The sequence below is a fragment of the Camellia sinensis genome, chromosome 9, assembly GCF_055761805.1.
Source record: "Camellia sinensis isolate YWXY chromosome 9, ASM5576180v1, whole genome shotgun sequence".
NCBI classification, from domain to species: Eukaryota; Viridiplantae; Streptophyta; class Magnoliopsida; order Ericales; family Theaceae; genus Camellia; species Camellia sinensis.
Window position 1 is genome coordinate 128,829,261 of NC_138969.1, and position 17,906 is coordinate 128,847,166.

Here is a 17,906-nt window from a genome sequence, read left to right on the forward strand (position 1 = left end):
GGATTCACCCTAGCCGAGGCCTGGGTTGTTCAAAATATCTTGGCTATTGATGAGTTGTTATATGTCAGCGCACAGTCAATGTACGTCATGAACAAACTCCAGCATATCCCTGGGATGGGATTAGGAAAGAGTGGCCGGAAAGGCATTGCAGTATCGGCTAAAGTGCCACACAACCCACATACCTTTGGTCTATGTTACCTACCTACCAAGGAGGACTGGGTGAGGAAAGGCAAAGAAATGGCCGGAAGGGCAAGAGTTAAGCAGGCGGGGAAGCATTTTGAGTTGATGCACCAACCTATTCAAGGTACCCTGAACGGACGCATTGTTCGGGAGGGAGAGGACTTTCCATTCTGCAGCTTCCCAGAGCCGTGGCTGAATGCCGAGAAGAGACGCCAGCCGGGTTTTGATATCTTCTTTGACTTATAGTTGTTCGGGGATGATGTTGCCGAGGAGCAAACAGACCCATCAGTTGAGGTAGAGTAGTGTAAGGAAGTGGATTCCGAGAGCACCGAGATTGAAATGGGGGTAGCACTGCCTAGTCTACTTTCAGATCCTCCGATTGTACATGAGTGCTTGGGCGATGATCTCTCAGTGTCTATGATTGGGAATGAAGCAGCTGCAAGCCCATCGGAAAACATTTTGGATGCGTCCATCGCACCCTCCCTCGTTTGGCAGTACGAGGTGGGATTCTTATCAAGCAGCACCGAGTCAGGTAGTGAGCCAGAATCTGATTCAACCGAGTCTGTCGGATCAGAATCAGGTTCCAGCTCGTCTGAGCCTGAGTCCGATATTCCCGGGGGTGACAACCCGGATGCCACAGTCCTGTCTAGGTCGTCTTTCTCTTTTTCCTTTGAGTCTGTTGTAATAGAGGAATTAGGTGACTTGAAAGTGATTAATGAGAATGGAATGGCTGTGGCCTTTGAGTATTTTTCTATGCCTTTGATTTATTGCATTAATTCAGACTTTCAAAACTTTGATGAAAACGACGGGGATGAAATTCCTCCGGTTTTGAAATATTTGCTAGATCAGGAGCAGGAGAGGTTTGTAAAACTGTTGGTTGATGAAATCACCCAAATTAATGTTGGTACTGAGAAGGGCTCGCGGCTGGTCCAGATCGGGTCCACGTTGTCTTTGGAGGGGCACGAGCGCTTAGTCGCTTTATCAAAAGATTTCAAAGATGTTTTCGCATGGTCTTACAAAGACATGCCTGGAATCGATCCTGAGATTGTACAGCACTGGATCCCTCTTGACCCCAAGGCCCGACCTGTTAAGTAGAAGCTCAGAAGGATCCGCCCAGACTGGACTATCAAGATCAAAGAAGTGGTCACCAAGCAAATCGACGCAGGGTTCCTGCTGGTATCTGAATACCCAACTTGGTTGGCCAACATAGTTCCGGTGCCGAAGAAGGATGGTAGGATTCGGGTATGTGTGGATTTCAGGGATTTGAATAAAGCCAGTCCGAAGGACGACTTTCCTCTGTCGCATAATAACGAATTAGTGGACTTCACTGCTGGGCATGCATTGCTTTCGTTCATGGATGGCTTTTCAGGCTACAATCATATTGGGACGGCACCCAAAGACCGAGAGAAGACTGCTTTTACCACCCCGTGGGGGACCTATTGTTACAGAGTGATGCCGTTTGGGCTGAAGAATACTGAAGCTACGTATCAACAGGTTGCGACCACAATTTGCACGACATGATCCACAAAGAGGTTGAGGTGTACATGGACGACATGATTGTCATGTCCAAAGAAAGAAAGGGCCAATACACCGCCTTGAAAAAGTTCTTCCAAAGGATCAGAGAATTTCGGTTGCGGCTGAATCCTCAGAAATGTACGTTTGGTGTTACAGCAGGGAAAATGCTGGGGTTCTTGATTACACAGAGAGGTGTCGAAGTCGACCCTTCCAAAATCAAGGCCATCTAAGAAATGCCACCACCAAGGACTAAAAAGGAGGTGCGGGGCTTTCTAGGTAAAGTACAATTCATAAGATGGTTATTTCAAAATTAACCTTGACTTGTGAACCACTCTTTGGTCTCCTGAAGAAAGGAACAACGTTCCATTGGGACGGCCGATGCCAAGCTACTTTTAAACAGATCAAACAATATTTACAAAACCCGCCCATGTTGTCACCGCCCGAGCCAGGGAAACCGTTGATTTTGTACGTTTCAGTGACTAAAACTACAATGGGCTGCATGCTTGCACAAGAGTTTGAGGACAAGGTGGAGAGAGCTATCTACTACCTGAGGAAGAAGATGCTGGATTACGAGACCCGTTACACTCCTCTGGAAAAGGCTTGTTTAGACTTAGTATGGGCTACCAGGAAGCTGCGGCACTACCTGTTAGTTCACTCTGTAATTTTGGTTTCAAGATTAGATCCCATCAAATATCTCTTCGAGAAACTGGCACTTATGGGTAAGATAGCTCGTTGGTTGCTTCTGCTTTCCGAATTCGATCTAAAGTATGTGACGCGCAAGTCAGTAAAGGGGAGAGCGGTAGCGGAGTTCCTAGCCGATCACCCAATTGAAGGGGATGAAGCAGTTGAGTACCTATTCCCAAACGAGGCCAGTCTACACGTCGAAGAAGAATTTTGGACGATGTACTTTGACGGGGCGTCAAACCAATACGGGTATGGGATAGGGGTGTTGCTGATAGCACCCAATAATTCTCGTATTCCTCTTGCATTCAAACTCCGGTTCAAAGTCTCGAACAATGAGGCAAAGTATGAAGCGTGCATTGCTGGACTAGAAGCAGCTCTGGAACTAGGGCAAAACGGTTGGATGTCATCGGGGACTCGAACATTGTTGTATCTCAAGCAAAAGGAGATTGGAAAGTCAAAGAAGAAAAGATGAGCATATACCACCAGACCTTGGACTTGCTGATTCCTCGGTTTGAGAAGCTGAACTTCGCTCATCTCCTAAGAGAGAACAACAGGTTCGCAGATTCACTAGCAACTCTATCCTCTATGATAGACATCTCTTTTGGAGTCCGGATGAGTCCGATCATCATCGAATAGAAATTTGTGCCGGCCTATGAGTCGATTACCGCCATAGATGAGGTACGAGATGAGAACCCCTGGTATTACGATGTCTAGAACTTCTTGGAAAATGAGGTGTATCCACCAGGGGCAAATGCCAAGGATAAAAGGGCAATTCGAAGAATGGCTGCTCAGTTCATCGTCTGCGGAGGGAAGATATACAGGAGAGGTCATCCCGGGATGCATAAGTTGTGTGTTGATGTCGAAGAGTCCAAGCGCCTACTGGAGGCCATTCATGGAGGAGAGTGCGGGGCGCACATGAACGGGGTGATGCTAGCCCTGAAAATCCTTAGACAGGGTTACTACTGGACCACCATGGAGGAGGATTGTATTGGCTTTGTCTGGCGATGCCACAAATGTCAGATCCATGCAAACCGCATGAACATTCCGTCGTCGAAGCTATACAACATGACTTCGCCATGGCCATTTTCAGTCTGGGGGATTCATGTGATTGGGGCTATCACTCCGAAGGGGTCCAATGGGTATGAGTTCATTCTGGTCGCGATAGCCTATTTCACAAAGTGGGTTGAGGCCCAATCTTATGCGGTGTTGAAAGCATCACACGTTGCAAAGTTCATCAGGAACAACATCATCTGTCGCTACGGGGTCCCGAATGAGATCATTTCGGATAATGGTTCCGACTTCAAAAAGGAAATGATCGACTTGTTGGAAAAATACAATGTGGCTTTTCACAAGTCTTCTATATATCGGCCACAGACCAACGGAGCAGTTGAGGCCGCCAACAAGAACATCAAGCGTATTTTACAGGAGATGGTAGAAACCTACTGGGACTGGCCAGATAAGCTGCCATTTGCTCTGTGGGGCTGCAGGACTTCAATTCGAACTTCTACTGGGGTGACTCCGTACTCCTTGGTCTATGGAATGGAGGCCGTTCTACCTATCGAAATTGCAGTTTCGTCACTACGAGTACTGGCTGAGTGTTAGATAGCTGAAGCAGATTAGCAGCAAAGCAGGTTTGAGGAACTCATGCTCTTCGATGAGAGAAGGCTGAAAGCACTGTATCATGTTCAAGGTTGTCAACGACGAATTGCCAGGGCTTTCAACAAGAAAGTTAAGTACAGAAATTGGAAAGAAGGAGATTTGGTGCTCAAAGACAACAGAGCTCCCATCCACGACCCTAGGGGCAAGTTCAGACGAAATTGGACTGGTCCTTACATCATCAACTCTTTCTGGTTGGGTGGAGCTATCGTTCTGATGGATCTGGATGGCCTAGAGTTCTCCCAACCAATCAACATCGACAAGTTTAAGAAATATTTTGTCTGAGAGGCTCGCTAGGCCAAAAACCCGAAAGGGCGACCTAAGCAAAAGCTAGAGCATAGAAAATTTGAAATTATAAAAACTGAGCTCGCAAGGTTGAAAACCCGCAAAGGGCAGCCTTGGCAAAAGTTAGAGTGTAAAAGGTGAGGGTTAATACACGAGTGAACCGGAGCCGAACTACGTAAGGCTTGATTCCTATCTTTGGGATACGTAGGCAACTTCATCCTGAAGTCCAGCCATAAACACATCCCCTATCAACTTTGTCCATTTGATCATCTCAAGCATCTTTGTCTATTCAGCATTCAAGAGTTCGATTATGATCTCCGGTGTAGTGCTATTCAGACTAGGGGCAACTTTCCAGTTGCTGGGATCCGAGATTGTGAATCTCAGTGATAGATCTCAGGCGTGTCCAGCTCTGATCCATATCGAAAATGGTTTTGAAATTTTTTAATAAAAGTTAATTTTGCTCAAACTAATCTTTTTACAACTTAGACCATTTTTGGACCAAACAAAAAAATTTCAGTACCCACAACCTTCAATTTTATTGATTTCAATACAGAGTCCTCCTGCTCTTGAATACAAAATTGAAGTTTCTTTTCATTACATTCATAAAGAAAAATTGAAAGTTTTGATTAAAAGCAAATAAATCCACGGCATAGTCAGGTGTTCCTGCGTCCCCTCCCAGAGCCGGTCGAAGCCTCTAATCCCAAGCTAGACCTGATCTGTGCCTCTTCATTGAGCCAATCCAAGCACTCATCAGAGAGGGTGCAATTGAAAGTGGGAGAAGGGGCCAGAAGCTCCCTCATCCTCCATGCTGCGGCATACCGAGCTAGTTGTGCACCTCGGACCGGAAACGTGGCAGGGTACTCTATCCCCTCCTCCGGGTAAATCTGACCATGTCCGAACTAGCGCCAGAACTGGAATGGAAAATAGAAGACACAATGTGTCATGCCAATCAACTGAATCCCGGGCAGACGGGTCACGCTGTAACTCATTGCCGACAGGTTAAGCCAAGGGCAGCGCCAAGCAATGTGGTCCGCAGACAAATTGCACATCCAGCTGTACCACCATCCTTCATCCAAAGCATCGACTAGACGTCGTTGGGAGAAATAGCTGCGAGCTGAATATGCCAGAAACGAGTCCATAACTCTCAACTTGTCCATCAACCACACCCGGGGAGGGATGAAAAATGAGAGAATAAAGAATAGAGAGATGTATGTTGAGAGAAAAAGTGAGTAGAAGGTTTTGAGAGAAAAATCGAGCCTGAGGGTCGAGTGATGTGAGATACTGTAGACACCCGATTTTGGACCATCCTCAAGACTTGGACGTCACCGCTTGAACACTCGGTGATCATCCATGTTTGTGTTCGTCTTGAGTTCCCGGAGGCCTCGGCTACGTGCCTTGCCTCAGGGTCTCTCAACCCGACTGTTTTCTGTCTGGTTTTGCACCAAACCCTTGTGTTTTTGCTTTGGAGGGCAGGGAATGGCTTTTGGGACATCCCCACACGCCACCGGCCATGGATTGAGGCCATCGGCTATGTTCTGTTGCCATCGGCCAAGTGTGATGGCCGGCCGGCCAGTTTGACTGCCGGTCGGCCACTTTTATGGCTGGCCAGCCAAGTGTGGTTTTCAACAGATATTTTTGTAGACAGCTGGCAGCTGTCATTCTAGGCCATACCCTAGCCCATACCTGGACGTGGGTGTTCTGAGGAGCTGTAGATTGATACATATCTATATCAATCAAGCTCTCTCACATAGGAGAGAAGAGGAAGAAATAGATATACAACTTGGAGCAAAAAAGTCTCTCTCTGTACATTTCCTGCCTCTCTCTCTAAGGTTTAGGGCTTGTTTGTGCTTAAAAGTGCATTTTCTTTGCACTTTTGCACACAAACACCTAGTTCTCTACTCCCTTTATTGAGCTGAGGTCCTTGGAGGTTATTCTTGTGGTGATTTGAACCCTTTTTTTTGGTCCAAAAGTTGCTGATTTGCTGCTGTGCTTCAAGGATAAGACATTTGTCCCTTTTTACCCCATTTTTGCAAAGCTTTCTAGCCTATTTCGCATTTGTTTTTGAGCTTAGCATATAACATATAAAAGTCTTGTTTTTGAGTTCTCTAAATAATTTGTTAAGGGTGTTTTGAGCTTTGGGGTTGTTTGACCCCTCTTAAGGCTTGTTTGGCCTTTGCTTTGTGCCATTTTGGTTGAGCTCCAGGACCATGGTGTTTGGGCCTCCTCACCACTGAAATCTTGAGGGATTTCAGAGGTGAGGATGGTGCCTTGAGGTCCTAGGAAGGAGAGGGCCACCCCCTCTCCTTGTTGTCCTTGAAAAGGGCCATTTTTGCCTCTTTAGTGAGCATCATGTTTAGGTTCATGTTGGCCATGTCTTGACTGATATTTATGCTTATTATGTCATGGTATAGCTCTAGTTTTAGTTGGTTTTGGTACACCATGCTTGCTTAGCATACATTCCTTGTAATCCCATGTTTAGGTCTTAACATGCTTTAGGTTTTGGTCCTTGTTCTAGCAAGATTTTGGCCAAGCTTTGTGAAGCTTTTGTGTTTGTTTTAGCATGCTTAAACTCTGTTTTTGGTTTTTTTGGTCGACCATCACATGCTTAGTATAGCCACCTTGCATTTTGGCTTGTTAGCATTGGTTGTGTGAGTGTGTAGCATGCATTACTTGCAGCGTTTCAGTGGTTTGAAACCACTTTCCATGTTATTTCAGTCCTTATAACATGCTTGTATGCTTGCCTTTGATGCCTCTTTGATGCCTTATGAGGTTGTGCCTTATGCTCCATGTTTGGTCATTGTGCATGCCCTTGAATTTAAGTCATTTAGATGCCATCTAAGTGGTCTTTAGGCTATTTTTTAATATGTTAAAACTTTGTTTTGATCATTTAATTCATGCCATGTTCGGTTTTGCTAAGGGTAGTTCAATACTTCCTTAGCTTGTCTTAAACACTTGGACCATTATTGCATACTTTGCTTGCTTTGATTGCTTGGTTTGGCACCTCTCTTTCATGCAATTTCAGAGCTTATGATAAATGCCATATGCCCATGTTTGTCTTCCTTTAAGTGTGCTTAAAGGTTGCTTGTTTGATGTTCAAGTGTTAGCCATTTGCATGCATGTGCGTGTGTGTATTGGTTATCATTTCCATAGTATTGGCCACTGTTTTAGGCTTGTTTAAGGGCTTCCTAATTTAGTTCAAGTCCACCCTTTGGCATGTTGTTGCATGCTTAGCTTATGACATGTTGTTGCATGTTGAAATGATGTTGCATTTGGCACGTATTCTCCTCCTTGTTTAGGTTGCTTAACATGCCATATGTTTTGCATGCTTGTGTGTTGACATTGTGCCTTGTATGCTCATTTAACTTGCATGCTTGTTATATGCCTTGCATGCTTCCCATATGCTCATCTTGCATGCCTAGTTAACATACTTAGGTTGCATTGCATTTGCATGCATCTTTCACCTCTTGATCAAGCCATGATAGAGGTTGAAAGCCCCTTGGTTTGTTTATGTGCATTGCATTTCATTTCAAATCAAAATGCACACTTGATTCTTTGGGCCATCACGCATGGAAATGCGCAATTGGTGATCCGAGAATCGAGAATCATATCCCTTTGAGTCATGAATATGATAAGAGGTGTGATTGGTGCATACATTGCTTGAAATACATTGCCATGCCAAGTTCTATCCTCTACTGCTGTCAAAACATATTCAGCAGGAAGATTTGGCCGGCCGGCAGTGTTGAGTGCCGATCGGCAAAGAATGTTTGGCCGAGAGCTCAATGGATGGTCGATGACCACTTCAAAATGGCCGGTGATGATCCACTCAGCCGGTGGTGTTCCAAAACACTCAGAGAAGCAACCTTGGGAGTTGTGCAATTTTCAGACAAGCAGAACAGTAAAAGCAGAGGCAAACTTGTGCATGGCGTTGGATTTCCGAGCAAACCCGAGCACGCGCACATTGGATCCTCTTCCCGAGGTCTTTACTACTTTCTTAGCTTAGTTAATTTGCTTAATTAATTAGGTGGTCTGTAATAATTAATTAGCTTGTAGGTTAATTAATTTGTATTATTCTTTTGGTCCCTCCGAGCGAGGGTGAATTTGTAATATGTGTGGGTGCATGTGTGCATGTCTTCCAACCCCCACTTCTTTCACCCTTTTACTTACCTGCTTTGATGGTCAGTATTAGGACATGTTTACTTTAGCATACCTTCTACTATGCATGCATGCATCATTCATTAGTCTTCTATGCACCAGGCTCGGCGCATCATACTAACTGCATAAGTATTTCAAATCTAACTTGAATACATGCTACTTGTGCATTTTCACATGTCATTTATAGACTAGCCGAGCCTACTCTAGTGACATTCCGTATGCGTTGCATTAGGCATTTAAACATGGACTTGGATCATGCATGATTGCTAACATGTTCTTGTTTTGGCACGGAGTACTAGGTGAGCCCTTTATGCTTTAGCATCTCACATGAGTGTGAACGTTAACATGATAGCATGATTACCATGAGGCTAGATGCTTATTTGATGAACTGCTTGAATGCCTGTGGGTGGAGGTTGGATTGTTTGAGTTGGGATAACTCGTTGAAATCCGTATTTTAGCTTACTTGTGAGTAAGGAATTCCAAAGCATTTTCCCAAACAAACGGATATGCAATGTTTTGTTCTAATTTAGGCGATTTGGACTATACTTGTTTGCTGTGCGCATAACATAGCAATTCTAGGCTAATAACCGGAATAAGAACACATAACGTTTTCAAAAACGGATATGACGGTTAGTAGAGGCCGATCTTCGAATCAGGCGAGAGGCGGTGCTCATAGCTGACCTTCCCCAATCATACCCAAACTCCCGAGCTGAGGCAACTTTGGTGATGACGAACATGTGGCCTTTGGCACCGAGTCAGGGTTTCCTAAATTCCCCCATAAAAAATATTTAGGTGGCGACTCTGTATCTGGCAAAGCAATCCATGTTTGGCACTTCTTTTCTAAAAATCTGTTTTCTCAAAACGATTTGCCGGATTTGGACTCTTTGGTTCAGATTAAGAACCGTGACTATCTTATAGTCCTGAACTGTAGTGAACCCAATATGAACAGAACGGGAACGAGGGGACTCGTCCTCCCGAGGCGTTCGGGGACGTCTACAGTTTCTGATGACTCTGCTGGGGATTTAGAGAGCTTGACTCGAACTCGTGATATCCTGTTTTGATTTCATTTATGTGTCTCTTTGCATTGCATGTGCATTGGTGCGCCTAGGACACCGTGTTTGCCATCTGCCATTCCTGAACGGTTTGCCAGAGGCTTGACTTTGTCAAAGCATGCCATAAGGCTGACCGGTTGTGGGCTCTGATAGTATGGGAATACAAACCCCGGTTTTACCGGGGCACCCTTTTCGACCATTCGACCTAGTGCATATCGAAATCCATAGTGACTATTCCAAACTAGGACAGGTTGCTTACCCGATGTTAGGTTGTTTGAAAACTACTACGTGCATAGTGAAACCCTAGCTCCTGACAAAAATAGGACAGGGAAACCCTACCCCAACTTAGGGGTGTTTTGGCTCTCTTTTACTTGCTATGTGCTTTTAGAATGCATCTCTACAGGGAACGTACATATCAGTTTGCAAGTTTGAGTATCAGACCTGAGGGTACCAGTATCAGTTTATGCGAATTAGTTATATCTGTGGGTATCCGATTTAGTATTTTGGGGGCAGTGATATCGAGCAAAAGTGATCAGTAGTAGAGTGTAGTTATTCAGCTATACTAGCGTCTGTTCTGATTGGTCCGAAATGCTGCGTGTTTTCTCTTTCAAGGTTCAAAGAGTTGATACAGAATAGCTAGTGTTCCTCCTTGCTGAGACAAGACAAATATCTGATCCATCACTCACCGTTCAGTACAACGAACTTATCGTGACGTAGAATTCAGAGGAGATTGTGGTTATGACGGCCGCATCAGATCAAGGAATCACTCTGCAAAGCGAGACCAATGTCAATGTACCGCATCCACCCAGGTCGCCTGTCGCGCACCCGGTCTGGACCCCCCAGTTGTATCTGGCTTGTGAGCCCACAACATTCGAATTGATGGGAATGATAGGTGACCTCTAGAGATCCGTGGCCGATCTGGCCTATGGAATGTCGGCTTCACCACCAGCTGCACCGTATGTCGGGAATTTCATACCACAGGAGCCCGCGCTACTGGGGCGGATTGTGATCGAGCTCAGCCAACCAGAGGTTGCCTCCAGCTATAGCAACGACGTGTCAGCAACAACCGGTCTTTGCTCTGATGTAGTAACCCAAACCCCCGATCAGGCTGAGGCCAGAGGCAAGAACAAAATGAAGGCAGATGCCGATCCCATTGAACAACTGTTGTGAGAAGCTGAGGCTTTGAAAGCCAGGGGGATGAATAAGTAACAAGTATTTGCAGTCATGACTAAAGCTGTGGATGATGCTTTCCCCACTCCAACCGAAGGCGGTTCAAGCTCGGCAAAAAATCGGGATGGACCCCGTCATGCCAAGACAGTCCTTGTCATCCCTAACCCTGTACCAGGATAAGATCAGAAAGCCAAGGCAGTGCCTGCCGACCCTTTCGCTAGTGTATCTAGCAAGAACCCTCAGACTTCAAAGTACCTTCCCCAAGGGCGCAGAGCCTTTCATCCCCTCTACATGCCTCTGTCTAGGGCATTTCAAATGTTGGCTAAAAAGGGGCATCTTAAACCCCTCGAGCCTCGGCCCCTCCCGAAGAATCTCCCTCTCTCGTATGATGCTACCTTGTACTGCGCGTACCACCAACAGTCCGGTCACAATACCGATGGTTGTTTCCACCTTCGTCATGAAGTGTAAGATTTGATCGACAATAAGGTCATCCTCCCACCTACCTCAGCAAAGTCTATCACCACTGAGCTGTTGGACTTCGAGGATACCACGAGTATGTGATCAGGGGTTGGACCACCTGCGAGCGGCGCCCGGTGTATTTCAGATGTGGCGTATGGCACGCACTATTTTGAGCATTTGCGAATGTGGTTTTGTAATTTTCGGCTTGGGTTTTAAGTCAGTTCTTTGTTTTGTTTTGAGTTTGTCTCATTGTCTTGAGTCAGTCTTTTTGCTTAAGGGTCTGTCTTGTTGTATCGAGTCAGTCCCATTGTATAGAAGTTAGGTGATTCTGGGGTTGTTGTCTCGAACACCGTTTTGTTTTGTAATTATCTTTTTGCTTTCTTTTTGAGTCTATCTCTGCTGTGGAGCCAGTTGCAACTAGGAAATCTGAATGAAACAGCTGCGGCTATCATGATTCCGTGCTTACTGCTACTTTGAGCCAGTTGTGCCAGAGGATTTGAATGGGACAGCCGTGCATTCCACCCACTCTTTTGTACCCCAAAATCATTGCATTGACCTAAGTTTTTCAAAACATTTTTAACACTGTGGTGATGAAAACGAAGAGGAAGGAATTCCTTGGGATTTGCAAAACTTTGACCAATTGAGAGAAAGAGAGGCATGCTAAGCCTTTAATGATCGAAATCATGCTTGTCAGCATGAGTACTGAGAAGGACCCTGGCTTGATCCAGACTGGTTCCACACTATCTTCAGCGCGAGCGATTTGTCGCTTCTTTAAAAACTTTCAAAAACAAAATGTTTTGCGCAGTCCTGCGAAGACTTGTGTGGAATCACTCTTGAGATTGTGTAGCTTAGGATCGCTCTCAGCCTCAAGACTCGAGCCCTTGTTTTAATGCTTGAACCACAATTCGGAGTGTTCAACGATCGACCATCAAAAGAGGCCTATGTGGCCAGATTGGAAGCAGCCCTCGAACAAGAGGCACCAAAGCCAGATCAAGAAGATTAGATCTCATCAAAAGAAGCCTGTGAAGCTAGAACGGAAGCACCCCTCCAACTAGGGGCAAAAATGTCCGATTTGCTCAAAGAGCCGAAGGTGGGTCCTTCAGTGACTCAATGCAACAGCCACTCTCCTGGATACGGATGGCTTCAAAACACTAAAACCATTTGGCATGGACTTGTTACACTTTTACCCTTTGAGTGGCTCGCTGGGCCGAAAACCCGGAAGGGTGACCCAGGCAAAAGTTAGAGCAAAAGAAAATATATACAAAAAAAAAATACAAAAGAGAGAAAAAAAAGAAGAAGAAAAAAGAAAAAATAATATACAAAAGAGAGAAAAAAGAAAGGGAAGAAAGAAAAAGGAAAGAGAAACTCGCAAGGTCGAAAACCCGCATCGGGTGCCTTGGCAAAAGTTAAAGCCTAAAAGGTGAAGGTTAAAATACCCGAGTGTACCTTAACCTGAACTACGTAAGGCTTGATTCTCATGTTTGGGATACGTAGGCAACTTCATCCTGAAGTCCAGCCCCCAACGCTTTCATAGCGCCTCAGTCCATGTAATGGTTTTGATTATTCTTGCCCTCCCCGAATCCGATAGTTCAGTTGTGACAACCAGATACGTAGGCAACTTCATCCCGAAGTCCAGCCCCCTAACACCTTCAAAGTGACTGTGTCCATATATTGGTTTTGACCATCTTCGTCTTCTCTGTATCCGAGAAAGTTTGGTCGGGATCATCACTAGTGAAGACTGTTTATAATATGTTGCAGCATCATCCAGACAAGGAGCAACTTTCCATTGCCATGAGTCGCCGTTCAAACCAGGGGAAACTTTCCGTTGCCGTGCAGCGTCCTCCAAACAAAGGGGCAATTTTCCATTGCCTCTGATCCGAGGTTGTGCATCTCGAGGGTAAGTTCCGTGCTTGTTTAGCACCGACCATTTGCGAAAATAGTTTTTGAAAATTTTTACTGAGGTTGATTATTTTCACGAAAACTATTTCATTTCTCCAAAAACTTGGACCGTTTTGGACCCAAAAAAGGAAAATTTTCAGTGCTCATGGCCTGACTTGCATAATTTTCAAATCAAAAATCGAACAAGTGTGTTAGTCTAACTCTCATGTTGGTCAAAATTGTTTTAGTAGAAAACCAAAAAAAAAATGGTCATAATGACGAACTAGGGGCACAATTGAGTCAGGCGTTCTGTCTTTCCCCATCGCTAACATACTTGCCAAAAAGGGCACAACTCAAGTTATCATTAAATGGCTGAAAACTCTTTCAACCTCCGAGCAACGAGGTATCGAACCAAGTGCGAAGCACGAATCTGAAGGGATCAAGGTACTCTGTTCCCTTACCTGGGGCATCGACCAAGTGCCACCAGAAGAAACAGCCGTGAACTAACCATGTTGGGCATGAACCCACAACTTCCTATTCATCCATTAAACACCCCAGGGAGGGATAGAAAAATGAGAGAATAAAGAATAGAGAGGTGTAAGTTGAGAGAAAGAGTGAGCAAAAAGTGTTTTGAGAGAAAAACCGAGCTTGAGTGCCAGAGGGATGTGAGAATCACAAATAAGAAAGGGTGGGAGACAATACCCAGAGAAACTGGCTCCTCGTGATCTGAGGTCCCCTGTCTTCGTTAACGCGTCTGTATGTCGTGTCTTTTGTTTTGTTTACCTCAACCTTTGTTTTGAGTCTTTTCTGAGTGTGTCTCGTTGTGTTTAGGTTGTTTACCTCTTTGTCTCCGCTGTTGAGTCATTCTCGCTATGTCCAGTTGTAGGCTCACTACTCTGATTCAAAAAAAAAAAAAACCTTTCTTCAATTTCAAAAATTAATTGTTTTGTGCTCAGAGTGTTGTGCTATTCTCCACATTTATGCGAAGCATGATTTGGTTCTTTCATAAAACTACAGGGTCCACCCCCGATAAAGTGTGAACAGAAAAACCTGGACCTATCTGAAACTTTTGAGTTCCGGATTACAAAGCATGAAATTTTGGAGCATCTGAGTGTGCTTCAACTTCTACAAGTTCAGAATGAATCGTGTATTCAGAAGGAGCAATATGCTGTTGTGGGCCATGAGTTCAGAATGAGCAGAGTTCAGAATGAGCAGTGTTCAGAATCAGTTGTGAGCTGTGTGGGCTGTATGGAGATTAAACCAAGCACTATGTTACGAGCTGAGTGTTCAGAATGAGCAGTGGTTTGTTTGAGTTGTTTTGCTGTTAGTCGGTCGGCCAAATAGATGGCCGATGGAAGTTTTTGGTGGCCGATGGACAGCTGGTGACTTCCCCTTTTGGCCGGTGAGCCTCCTACAGCCTTGTTTGGGTCAAATGAGTGGTTTGGGACCTTTATTGCTCAAGTCAGTGCAAGAAAAGTGCATTTCTGAAGCTCGACCGGCCCTTTTTTTGACCTCGGACCGTGTCTTCTGTGCGTGGCACTCGGATATGTGCAAGGTGTATCCTTTTTGTATCCTTTTGTCTCTTTTAAAATTCGAAAGTTACCCCACCTGGGTTACATTACAACGCTCTATTGTGAACGCGCGCTGATTTTGCGTCATTTCTGTCACGTCGTTGCACACACATCTCGCATTGTCATGCGCATGTCATAATCATGTATAATCATGCATTCAAAATAAAAAAACTCATGTATTTGCATGGTCTGGCGAGACCTTAAACCCGCTCGGTTGCATTGTCATGCATTTCAAACGACGCACGTGGTTGCGCATTCGGGTTCACATGCATTGTCATGCATATCAAAAGACATGCGTTGTCACGCACTTACATCAACATGCATTGTCATGCATCTCAAAAACTGCGCGTTGTCACGGATGTCATAATCATGCATTCAAAATAACAAAATTCATGTATTTGTACGGTCTGGCGAGACCTCAAACCCGCTCGGTTGCATTGTCATGCATTTCAAACGACACACGTGGTTGCGCATTTGGGTTCACATGCATTGTCATGCATATCAAAAGATGTGCGTGGTCACGCACTTACATCAACGCGCATTGTCATGCATCTCAAAAGCCGCGCATTGTCGCGCATTTCAAAATCATGCATTATCATGCATTTTCAAAAGGAAAACAAAAAAAAGAGAGCAACATGCATCGCTGCGGTCTGGCGAGACCTTAAATACGCTTGGTCTAGGAGACCTTAAATCCTCTGAAGGTGCAAGTCCTTCGGTGTTTGTCGTGCTCGAACGACTTTTGGCAAGTTCACATGCATTATCATGCATTTCAAGCGATGCGCATCGTCGCGCATTCGAGTTCATAAGCATTTCGAGCGACACGCGTGGTCGCACATTCAAGATTATTTGCATTGTTATGCATATCACAAGACATGCGTTGTCATGCGTTTACATCAGCATGCATCAACATGCACCATTTGCATTTCAAACAAAACAAAAACAAAAAAACAACATGCATCATTGTAAATAGTGCATATGTCACGCATCATTGTTAAATGGTGCATATGTCATGCATTCATTGTAAATAGTGCATATGTCATGCATATCACTATAAATAATGCATATGTCATGCATCTTACTGCAAATATTACATTTATGCCCATCCATTGCATATTGTAGATATTGCATTGTAGCTTGCATGCATTCACTGCATCACTTCTATCTAGGGTTTGTGCCTTTCCTTGTTGAGCTTGGTCTAGTATGTGCTCATACTTTTCACGTCTATACACTCGTAGTCCTGTATGACCGTTCTATGTTAAACGTGACTTGTTCGTGTCCATGCCTTTCCTAGGCAAGATACGGCTTGGCCGTAGGCCTTAATCCACTGTATCCATTCCATTGCATACTTGTAAGTAGTGCATTATAGCTTGCAAGCGTCGACTGCATCCCCCCCATCTATGGCTTGCGCCTTTCCATGTTGAGCTTGGTCTGGTATGTGCTCATACTTTTCTTGTCTATACACTCATAGTTTTGTATGATCGTTCTATGTTAGACATGGTTTGTGTGCGTCCATGCCTTTCCTAGGCAAGATTTGGTTTGGCTGCTTACCATATCCATTGTATATATATTACATTATAGTGTAATTTTTGCATCCAGCATTAGGATCATTGGTCTTTCGTTAGCGGGTCATTTCCCCACTTATGTCATTCCACCCAATTACTTGTTCTTGTGTCCGTCTACATCACTCATAGTTCTGCATGTGTACGCGCCTATTCCACGTTGGTATGTTGGTTTGAGGGTTGCGGCACCTTTTCTAAAGTAGACGGACTTGTTACTTCCATCAATCTATTTGACATTTGTGTGGTTTTGAACCGCACATGATTTGATTATGATTCAATTGCATTGCATTTTCATCTGCATTATTATACATAGTTTTGTATATATCGCATATCATTTTGCATTCATTTTTTCATATTGCTAACGATATCTGTACCTGTTAAGTTTTCTTTCTTTCAGGCACGATATTGTATGCACGGTTCATTTGAAGCTGGTGCAACCAGACGAACCGCGCAGGTATTGTATTCTCCGAGTGAGACGTATCGAGAATTACATAATTCTCTTACATCATTTCTGCATTATCGTGTAGTTTGGTGTATGCTAGCTTAAAACTGTCGCATGTTATGCTTCGTTACAGTTGTCTTTGCATGATCATAAGTTATGTTCGGCTTTGTGCATTGTCTTGTATTTTGCCCCTGCCTTCCGGCGCATATCTTGTTTGTCTTGCATGTTTTTCTGAGTCTTCGGCCTTGTCAAAAATGGGTCGTCTCTGGGCTTTGACATTCACTCCCATCATTGTTATGACTTTCGAGTTCTGTCAAAGAGGGGAAACTGTAGACACCCCATTTTTGACCGTCCTCAAGACTTGGACATCACCGCTTGAACACTCGGTGATCATCCATGTTTGTGTTCGTCTTGAGTTCCCGGAGGCCTCGGCTACGCACCTTGCCTCAGGATCTCTCGACCCGACCGTTTTGTGTCTGGTTTTGCACCAAACACTTGTGTTTTTGCTTTGGAGGGCAGGGAATGGCTTTTGGGATATCCCCACACTCCACCGGCCATGGCTTGAGGCCACCGGCTGTGTTCTGCTGCCATCGGTCAAGTGTGATGGCCGGCCGGCCAGTTTGACTGCCGGTCGGCCACTTTTATGGCCGGCAGGCCAAGTGTGGTTTTCAATAGATATTTCTGCAGACAGCTGGCAGCTGTCATTCTAAGCCATGCCCCAGCCCATACTTGGACGTGGGTGTTCTGAGGAGCTGCAGATTGATACATATCTATATGAATCAAGCTCTCTCACATAGGAGAGAAGAGAAAGAAAGAGATATACAACTTGGAGCAAAAAAATCTCTCTCTCTCTCTCTATTTTCTGCCTCTCTCTCTAAGGTTTAGGGCTTGTTTGTGCTTAAAAATGCATTTTCTTTGCACTTTTGCACACAAACACCTAGTTCTCTACTCCCTTTATTGAGCTAAGGTCCTTGGAGGTGATTCTTGGGGCGATTTGAACCCCTTTTTTTGGTCCAAAAGTTGCTTATTTGCTGCTGTGCTTCAAGGGTAAGACTTTTGTCCCTTTTCACCCCATTTTTCCAAAGCTTTTTAGCCTATCTTCCATTTTTTTTTGAGCTTGGCATATAACATATAAAAGTCTTGTTTTTGAGTGCTCTAAATAGTTTGTTAAGGGTGTTTTGAGCTTTGGGGTTGTTTGATCCCTCTTAAGGCTTGTTTGGCCTTTGTTTTGTGCCATTTTGGTTGAGCTCCGGGACCATGGTGTTTGGGCCTTCTCACCACTGAAATCTTGAGGGATTTCAGA